Raw genomic sequence first — 10,616 nt, forward strand, 5'->3', positions numbered from 1 at the left:
TGCACCGAAAATTCTGATTTCTATTTATTCTTCTACACGTTTTTCAAAATTAATCAAGGTTTTACGGTTAAAATGGACTGATTTTCACATATAACGTGTGAAACATAGTTTTAACAAATCCTTGAAAGAATCAGACCTAAAATCGACCTAGAACTTGATCAGTTTTGTCAAAAACTGATCAGACAAGTGACATCAGCAACATTTCATACGAAATAGCTCATTTCGTGTGAACCAGTCTCTCATTTCACACGAATTGGATTTAGTTAACTTCATTTCGCACGAAATACCTTCATTTCGCACGAAATACCTTCATTTCGCACGAAATCAGCTCATTTCGTTTCAAAGGTGCCATTTCGTGTGAAAATTATATTCATTTCGCATGAAACGCCCATTTCTTGTGAAACACATTTTCATTTCTTACGAATTGAGCTTGGTGATTCATTTCGCTTGAAATTTCATCTCATTTCGCACCAAGATTCATTTCGTGTGAATCATACATTCCAATTCGCACGAATTGGGTAAAAAGAGTTCATTTCGTTTGAACAGTGATCATTTCGTGTGAAAGATATTTCAGTTCGTTTGATAAGTTTGTGTAAGGCCCCCAAACCGGGTGCCCTATAGTCGGGTCACATCACAGTGTACTGTTTAAAAATAAGACTTTACTTGAAATACGCAGCGGAAAATTTTAATTAAAACAGTACATGATTAAATAAAAACTCAAAATGTTATTTAGTTTCTAACAAATCGAATGCCTTCCACCCTAACACAAGTAATCTCATCTGCTGGCCAAGAGCAACACTGACTCGAATCACACACCTGCAAAACAATCTAACATACATGCAAAAGTCAGCTACGCTGAGTGGGTTCTAATAGTTTAAGTTAAAGCTTTTAAAACACATCGTAAACGGTTAATTTGAAAACCAAACCGCCACCTTTGTAAAAACACCAGCGTTTATTAAATTACGTTGACATCATTTTTAAAGTTTAACGGGTCCAACCCGTAAACCAAAACTCTACCCATATCTTAGGCTCAATCATCCTACATGTAATCCTTTTCGATTTGGATCAGATCACTTAAACATCAAAGGATGACCCGATATGCATCTTAATTCATAGGATGATTAACCAAACCGATCCGTGTCTAGGACATAACAACTAATGTTCTAAAACTCAATTGTAACTTAACCTCGTCAATCGACTACATGGTTTAACATCATTCGTCACCCGCATCATTTGACATCATTCATCAACGACACAAATAAATATCACATACCCACCATTTAACTAGCGTGAAACACATAAGCACATAAGGTGGGAACCTAACACATCATTTGTTGCCCGTAGGCTATCATCATTTTCCCTCGTCAGGGCACCCTCGTCAGGGTTTCGTCTCCTCCAATTTGACTCCGAAGAGTCCGTCACCCGCATATTAACCCCGAAGGGTCCGTCGTTGCCACTAGGGCTAATCATCTAAACACCACAAGGGTGTTTCTCGTGACCTGACGCCACCCCGAAGGTAACGCCGCCATCACGAGTAACCCGCATCTTGTGACCTGACGCCACCCCGAAGGTAACGCCGCCATCACAAGTAACCAACATCTCGTGACCTGACGCCACCCTGATGGTAATGCCGCCATCACAAGTAGCCAACATCTCATGACCTGACGTCGCCCCAAAGGTAACGCCGCCATCACGAGTAACCGTCATTAAGCACCTCAAGGATGCTAATTCACATAAGGCACATGTACACATACAATGTTAATAGCATGTCAACTACTCAACAACTACTACCTTCACAATCTCACTACCATTAAGGTTCGAAACCTATGATAGAATAAAATTTATCATGACACAAGTGGTGCTTTAAATATCAATATCTACCACGCCCCATACCTATACCTATACGACCTCGACATCACTAAGTAAAACAACATACGCCTACGCAGGACTAATGAAGCCAAATTAATCACTACGTCGTATATAAATATTATTTGTGAAAAAAATGTTTATAAAACATTTTTTTTCCGCATAACTCTTTAATATATAAAACTCAAGACACGTATGAAAACATATGAAAAGCATGTATGCTAGCCCCGAAAATATTTAAGAGAAAGGGGATTAGAACTCACTGGTTGCAAAGCTTCCAGGTCCACAAGCTAACTGTCTCTAACCGCGTCCTCAAACGAAACCTTAATCGTGAGAGGAAGGCAAGAACTCGAGCCGTCTCTCTTCTCCTCATTGCCCTTACACACCGCTCGAACACTCTCTTTCTCTTGATAACCACCGCACCATGTTAATGGTACTTAGGGTTTTGATATGTGCATTATTATCACATATTGCACTTTTCCCCTTGAAGTATACATAGAGTATATTATTACCCAAAAAAAAAACAACTTCCAATAGTTACATTATGCCCCCTTCAATCTCTATTGAGTCAAAAACCAACGCCTCTAAGACTACACTTCATCCTATGGCTCGCACTTCCAGTTTGTTACCAGTTAAGTCACCCGACGTTAGAAAAAAAAACCAGGATGTTACAAGTCTATCTCCCTTAAAAGAAGATTCGTCCTCGAATCCCGCTCATCAAAGGCCATTCATATCTACAATCTCATCTCTATATGTTTGCATTTCTGTGTAACACTTACTCATTAGTTGACATCTTTGTTGTCGTTTCATTTTTCAATTAAAATACCATACTTGTTAGTTACAAGACGTTCTTCATCGAATGCTTCCCACCTCACGACTTGTATTATTCGCTTACACAATCCTCATACATCTTTTCCCTCAACTCTATACTTGCGAGGCATCCTTGTCTCACGATTTGTATCTTTCCTTATTGGTCATTATGGAAGGACCATCCATTATCCGCCCACACGTTGACCTTAACCCAAAGATTCCCTCTAAGATGATTAGTTTCCTTATCATCATTTATATCATTGTTATGGACATCGTCCATTTCGTCATTGATAATATGGTCTATACCGTCGTCTAGGTCCAATGATTGCAAGAAACCCGAGCATCATTTAATAAAATGCCTGCTAATGTGAAGCATTCCCCCTACCTAAGCTGGTGATCTCCGGGAGCAAGACCATAACTTAATACATCCACTTTCATAGATCCAAAATCTACAATTCAAATCTTCGTCGTTGCGCCAGAATACAAACGCCACCAGTCATTCTTTTTTTTCTTGTTTTTCTCCTGATGTTTAGCTTTTAAAGTTCACCTCCAACATCCGTCGTCTTGTCTCAATCAAGCAATCTTAATTCCTCCCATCCTCATCAACACACATCGACTCTGTCTTCTACCTGAAGTGATACCTTATCAAGTCGTCGTATTACATCATCACTTGGCGTTAAGTCCCTTAGCACCGTCACAGATCCAGCATGGTTGCATTGCTATCCGCCCATGTAAGGAAAGATACGCTCCACACCGGCATTCGTAACCCGAGTTAGGAACACACTTCCTAATGCTTACGTAATGCATAACAACATCATATATATGCACACCGCCAAGAACACAATCAAGTGTCACAACACCTTACATCTTATATTTATGTAATTCGTCACTAATTCGGATGGTCTGTTATCTTCAGGAGAGGTAGCATCAACTCTCCTTTGCCTACCTCAATAGACATCGTTGTCAACGCGTCCGGATATAAGCCCGTTGATTTCCCACCTTTCCTACTAAAGTGCAACACCTGTCGTCTATTACATTTGTTTGCCACCTCGTCCAAACACTAGCGTTACTGACTTTCTAAATCTTGAGAAGGTGCGTCAATCAAATCTTCCATGGTTCTTCTCGTAAGTCGCCACCCCACATCGTTACTTTGTTTTGAATCATTCAACATCGTTGTAATTTCGTGATTATCGCCTAGCGGACCACTTGTGCAAGAAAATATGTCTCGCATCGACTCATGTAACCTCGTCCATGGACTTTGTATTTTGCAGCATAAATAGTGCACGTAACCATCACACATCCAGAAAGGCGTCAAGATACCTAGCTTCTTACCACCACATCGTTCGTCGCAAAAAAAAAACATCAAATAGCGTAAAGTATTCTATCAAGCACAAACACGAAACGTCCTACGCAAGACTAATGGAGCTAGAAAACACCATCGCCACATTTAAAACAACCAGGCATAAAACGCCCGCTTTATAGTACCCCAACTATCTTCCTCTTACATCATATACACTTAATTTCTAAACCTGGGTAAATACACTTATTTCGTTTTGTGGCTATTGCCACTTGTTAACCACATAACCGCATAAAATTCACACGGTCGAACCCCTTTATGGATCGTATCAAATATCATATACTACCATACCCAGGAAAGAAACGTCTATACATTCACTATAGGTTACGTTAAAGTAACCGTTCACATAACATCATTTTAAGCCTCATACATGCGCAAGGTGCAACTAAGACCGTAAGCACACAAAATTCGCAAACCATGTCAATACTGGTCTATTCACATAAATTGGTCGACAATGACCGTTATACCACATCAAGGATTATGATAATACAAAATCAAGCCATTCAAGAATTGCCACTTGGCCACGTAAGACTACACATAATCCAACATCAACGACAACGACAATGTACGCACCAACAACTAAATCACAAAATGCATATAGCAAGACTCATAAACGACTCCATCACTTAAAAGACAATAATACAAGGCATCTCGTCTCAAGGCATAATGCCACCATCAACCTGTGATTAACCACCCACCCAAGGTAGAACATTCGCATGATTCATTCCAGGCCATCATTCAGAACATGAGAAGTAACAATAGACTACCAACAACGTTGATCAAGTGCTATCAATTGCCCGTGTCACTGCAGACATTCTAAACATTACCCGTCATGATCACACTAGTGTTTTACCTTCCACATAATGAAAACACACAACACAAAGAAATTTCAATTGCAAAACATGACACGTAATACATACCTCTTGGCTAGCGGATACTCGTGGTGGCATTTGTTACTTTGGTCCCATTACAGTTTAAGTTTAGGCATTTAAGAATGCCTATTTCTCTTAAACCACTGCTCTGATACCAACTTGTAAGGCCCCCAAACCGGGTGCCCTATAGTCGGGTCACATCACAGTGTACTGTTTAAAAATAAGACTTTACTTGAAATACGCAGCGGAAAATTTTAATTAAAACAGTACATGATTAAATAAAAACTCAAAATGTTATTTAGTTTCTAACAAATCGAATGCCTTCCACCCTAACACAAGTAATCTCATCTGCTGGCCAAGAGCAACACTGACTCGAATCACACACCTGCAAAACAATCTAACATACATGCAAAAGTCAGCTACGCTGAGTGGGTTCTAATAGTTTAAGTTAAAGCTTTTAAAACACATCGTAAACGGTTAATTTGAAAACCAAACCGCCACCATTGTAAAAACACCAGCGCTTATTAAATTACGTTGACATCATTTTTATAGTTTAACGGGTCCAACCCGTAAACCAAAACTCTACCCATATCTTAGGCTCAATCATCCTACATGTAATCCTTTTCGATTTGGATCAGATCACTTAAACATCAAAGGATGACCCGATATGCATCTTAATTCATAGGATGATTAACCAAATCGATCCGTGTCTAGGACATAACAACTAATGTTCTAAAACTCAATTGTAACTTAACCTCGTCAATCGACTACATGGTTTAACATCATTCGTCACCCGCATCACTTGACATCATTCATCAACGACACAAATAAATATCACATACCCACCATTTAACTAGCGTGAAACACATAAGCACATAAGGTGTGAACCTAACACATCATTTGTTTCCCGTAGGCTATCATCATTTTCCCTCGTCAGGGCACCCTCGTCAGGGTTTCGTCTCATCCAATTTGACTCCGAAGAGTCCGTCACCCGCATATTAACCCCGAAGGGTCCGTCGTTGCCACTAGGGCTAATCATCTAAACACCACAAGGGTGTTTCTCGTGACCTGACGCCACCCCGAAGGTAACGCCGCCATCACGAGTAACCCGCATCTTGTGACCTGACGCCACCCCGAAGGTAACGCCGCCATTACAAGTAACCAACATCTCGTGACCTGACGCCACCCTGATGGTAATGCCGCCATCACAAGTAGCCAACATCTCATGACCTGACGTCGCCCCAAAGGTAACGCCGCCATCACGAGTAACCGTCATTAAGCACCTCAAGGATGCTAATTCACATAAGGCACATGTACACATACAATGTTAATAGCATGTCAACTACTCAACAACTACTACCTTCACAATCTCACTACCATTAAGGTTCGAAACCTATGATAGAATAAAATTTATCATGACACAAGTGGTGCTTTAAATATCAATATCTACCACGCCCCATACCTATACGACCTCGACATCACTAAGTAAAACAACATACGCCTACGCAGGACTAATGAAGCCAAATTAATCACTACGTCGTATAAAAATATTATTTGTGAAAAAAATGTTTATAAAACATTTTTTTTCCGCATAACTCTTTAATATATAAAACTCAAGACACGTATGAAAACATATGAATAGCATGTATGCTAGCCCCGAAAATATTTAAGAGAAAGGGGATTAGAACTCACTGGTTGCAAAGCTTCCAGGTCCACAAGCTAACTGTCTCTAACCGCGTCCTCAAACGAAACCTTAATCATGAGAGGAAGGCAAGAACTCGAGCCGTCTCTCTTCTCCTCATTGCCCTTACACACCGCTCGAACACTCTCTTTCTCTTGATAACCAACGCACCATGTTAATGGTACTTAGGGTTTTGATATGTGCATTATTATCACATATTGCACTTTTCCCCTTGAAGTATACATAGAGTATATTATTACCCAAAAAAAAACAACTTCCAATAGTTACATTATGCCCCCTTCAATCTCTATTGAGTCAAAAACCAACGCCTCTAAGACTACACTTCATCCTGTGGCTCGCACTTCCAGTTTGTTACCAGTTAAGTCACCCGACGTTAGAAAAAAAAACCAGGATGTTACAGTTTGTTTGTGAGAAAGCTCAAATCCATAAACATGGAGTCTGAAGAAGAATTGGCATATTTTTACTATGAATCTGAACAACAATACAGTCCTATAAAGGAAGAAGAAGAACCAGTTTCAATAGAAAAGGCTTCAGAAGTTGTTTTAGAGAAAGCTGAAAAGGCTTTAGAAGTTGATTCAGAAAAAGTTGAAAAGGATTAAGAAGTTGTTTCAGAAAAAGCTCCGGTTTTTTTTATCACTCATCAGATGAGGAGAGTGATGATGACAGTGGATAAATTAAACAACTTGAATTTTATAAAGGACTATTTTCTCCTGATTTGTATAATATGTTTTTTGCAGCAAAATTGGAAATGCTCAAATATAAACAAGCTGCGAAAATGAAGAATCATAAGGCAGCAAATGTGGAAGAAATTGTCAAATCCGAGAAGAAACAGGTTGACAGTGCTCATCCAGAAGAATCTGAACAAGATGAAACAATTGAGGAGTCAGAAAACAGTGAAGTCAAATCTGAAGAAAAAGTTCTTGTGGTAATGGAACAGGTTGAAGAAATTCCAGCTTTCAAGATTGAGAAGGAAGCTAATGTTGAAAAGATGCTTGAGAAATGCTCAAAATGTGATAAATCTAGAGCAGACAATGTCAAACTCTTGAAGGATGTGGAGAGTTTGACATTGGAAAACAAAAATCTAAAAGAGATTGAAAAAGAACTGCAAAATAAAATAAAAATTTTAGAAAAAGAAGATGTTTTTTGGATAAAATTAGAAAATAAAGTTTTAAAAGAAAAAGAAGCAGAATTTCAAGAAAAAATAAACAATTTCAAAAATGAAAAATCTGTTTTAGAAGAAAATAAAATTGAAAATGAAAAAGTAATAAATTCTCATCTTGAGAAAATCACTCAACTTGAAAATGAAGTTGAGTGTGCTAAAAATAAAATTGATGAGTTGGAGAAGAAATTGAAAGGTTTTGTGACATCATCAGTATTTCTGGATCATTTATGTCCAAAACCGATCAATGAAATTCCAATAAGTGACAATGTCACAAATTATGACAAAGTCATAATTGAGGATTGTGATGATAAAACTAATGATGAAAATGAGAAAAAGAAAATATTTTTGAAATTAAAAGAAAAGTTTCAAGAAACTGTTTTATAATCTACTGAAAAAGGTGAATGTTCAAAGCATAAACCTTCTAAGAAGAATGTAGAACAAAAACAAAATGTTAAAAATTCAAAAAAATTTCAAAGTGAAAATAAAAGATCATCAGTTCAATCATCCAATAAAAAATCACAAAAATCCGAAAATCAAAACTCACAAAAAGTTGGTAATAAGTGGTGCAGGTTTGACCACAGTGCTCAAAAGTCAAATCAAGCTTACAAGAGAAGAGAGGATTACCACAAGGCCAGGAAATGTCATGATCTAAGTGTTTGGTTTGAAGGTGGTGAATGGTATGATAACAGAGTGTGTTACAAATGTGATTTTCATGGACACATTGCTGTTAACTGCCAGAGTAAGAGTTTTGAAACGAGAAGATGCTATGAATGTCAAATCAAAGAGTTTTGAAATGAGATCAAAGGGACGATCGAGGGCTGAATCTCATGGAACGGTGAAAAAATCAGTCAAAGTCGAAGAAAAGCCCAAAGAACAGAAAGTGAAAGAACAGAAAGTGCAACTTTCACAAGGGCAAAAAGACAGACTGAGAAAGAAAAGGAAGAAAAAAAGTGAGTATCTTGAAAAGATTTTGTCCTCGGGTATAACTGGTGATTCAGATAAAAGTTCTGATGAATCGGTTTGCTCAACAAAACATGATAAGTCAATAAAACGAATTCATCAGATACAAATCTGAGGACAAAAGAGAGGATAAAGAAAGAAAAATTAACTAATCAAACTGATAAAAAATCAAAGAAAGTTAAATTTTCAGACAAAATCTTTATCAAAGTTTTTGAATACAAAAGAAACTGTGAAAAGTCGTTCATGTCACAGGTTGATAAATTTGGAAAACCTAAATCTTGCAAGGATTGGGTTCAAATAAAACATGGTGATGAATTTGTTTTCTTGAAAACAAAAGAACCATCTTCTGGCAATGAATTTGTTTCTTTGGAAGCAAAGGAGCCACGTTCGGGCGATGAATCTGGTTCGTCAAAGCCAGAGGAGCCATCTGTTGAGGTAAAAGGTGATAATTTCGTTAAGACAATGGATGACGCAAGTTTTCAATCATTGTCAAACGGAAATTTAAGACAAAAAATTGAAAAGAAACCGAGTGATGATCACTCAAAAACACCCAAGGTTCGTCAAGCTTGGGTGGATCTCTTTAAATGAAAAATCTAACATGCCAGAACTCCCAGGTTGGTAAGTGTGGAGTAAGAATCGGCATCTTTCTTGAGAAATGTTTTATCAAGGACATTAAGTTGTACTTGATTTAACTTTCGTACAAATGGTTGAAAAAGAGAAACAAGGTGATGAGTTTATCCCCTATCCTACAAGCGGTAACAACAAAACTATTTTTTCTGGAAAAACATTTTGATTAAAACAAATTTAAGTGTTATGAAATCATAATGGGAAAATAATTTGTTGTCAGGGGGAGTTCTGATTGTTTATGCAAAGTGGATGGAGAATTGATGCAATTCACAACAATTGTCATTTTTATTGTACAGTTTGTTTTCAAATTTTCCTTGAAAATCAAAATTTGAAATATAATTTTGATTTTAGGGGGAGTAAATATTTTAGAAAAATTCGAAAATTTTAAAATTACAAAAACATGATAAAATCCAAAAGCCAAAAACATTGGAAAAATCAAAAATAAGTTTTGTTGTGAAAAAGGGAAAATGATAGTACATCAGCTAGACAGTTGCGGTACGCTAAAGAAATGTAGAGTTTTAAAGCATTAAGCAGTCTCGCTGATGATATGCCGATAGGTTTTTATACATTTAGTAAGTTTGTTCGAGATATAAACCTAAATCATTACTTGCTTATTACGTGGGGAACATCTCTCGGATATATAGGTAACCCCTGAAATCCTGTTTGAAAGACTCTATTTCTGACATACTAGGTCTTTGTATGTGATGATATCTGGGGTATTATACCAGGACTTCTGATTTTGCAGGAGCAATAGCCTAGTCCTAGTATAATACTTTGCACATGCTTTAATCATAAAGCTTACCCTCAGCATAAACAATGATAAAACATTGAAAAATGCTAATCATGTGCTGTTGTAAAAAAGATCCCCAAAGGGGACCCACCTAAAGTCGAGCCATCATTTCTCTGTATGAACGGAAGTTCTAGCCTGAGCTCTCATGGCCTCGCATTTACTCCTTACAGATATCATTAGTGTGCACTCACCTGTAAGACTGAATATAGTAGTCTGGATACGGGAGTATATTTTGAGGTAGTACACGTGTATAAGTCAAGATCTTAAAACACTAAATTCGTATCCTGAACAGATTGAAATTTGTGTGGAAATTTAAGAGGATCAGTATATCAACAATCTAAGCGAATTGTTTAATTCTGAATATGAAATCAAAGCTTAACGGTACTTATAACTTGTCAATAGCTGATATGATTCCCTAACACAAACTCACAAAAATATTGATTGTATATATTTCTTTACTGCATTTCATT

The 10,616-nt window shown here is 37.4% G+C and overlaps 2 long non-coding RNA genes across 2 annotated transcripts; both read right to left on the reverse strand.

Moving 5' to 3' along the window:
* Window positions 1–644: 644 nt before the first annotated feature.
* On the reverse strand, window positions 645–2,200 carry LOC118488452. Its single transcript, XR_004884814.1, has 2 exons — window positions 2,130–2,200; window positions 645–828 (listed from the first exon to the last, which is right to left on the reverse strand). It is a non-coding gene; the product is annotated as an uncharacterized LOC118488452 (long non-coding RNA).
* A 2,918-nt stretch (window positions 2,201–5,118) lies between these two features.
* LOC118488453 lies at window positions 5,119–6,659 on the reverse strand. Its single transcript, XR_004884815.1, has 2 exons — window positions 6,598–6,659; window positions 5,119–5,302 (listed from the first exon to the last, which is right to left on the reverse strand). It is a non-coding gene; the product is annotated as an uncharacterized LOC118488453 (long non-coding RNA).
* Between the last annotated feature and the right edge of the window lie 3,957 nt (window positions 6,660–10,616).

The sequence above is a fragment of the Helianthus annuus genome, chromosome 16 (genome assembly GCF_002127325.2).
Source record: "Helianthus annuus cultivar XRQ/B chromosome 16, HanXRQr2.0-SUNRISE, whole genome shotgun sequence".
Taxonomy (NCBI): domain Eukaryota; kingdom Viridiplantae; phylum Streptophyta; class Magnoliopsida; order Asterales; family Asteraceae; genus Helianthus; species Helianthus annuus.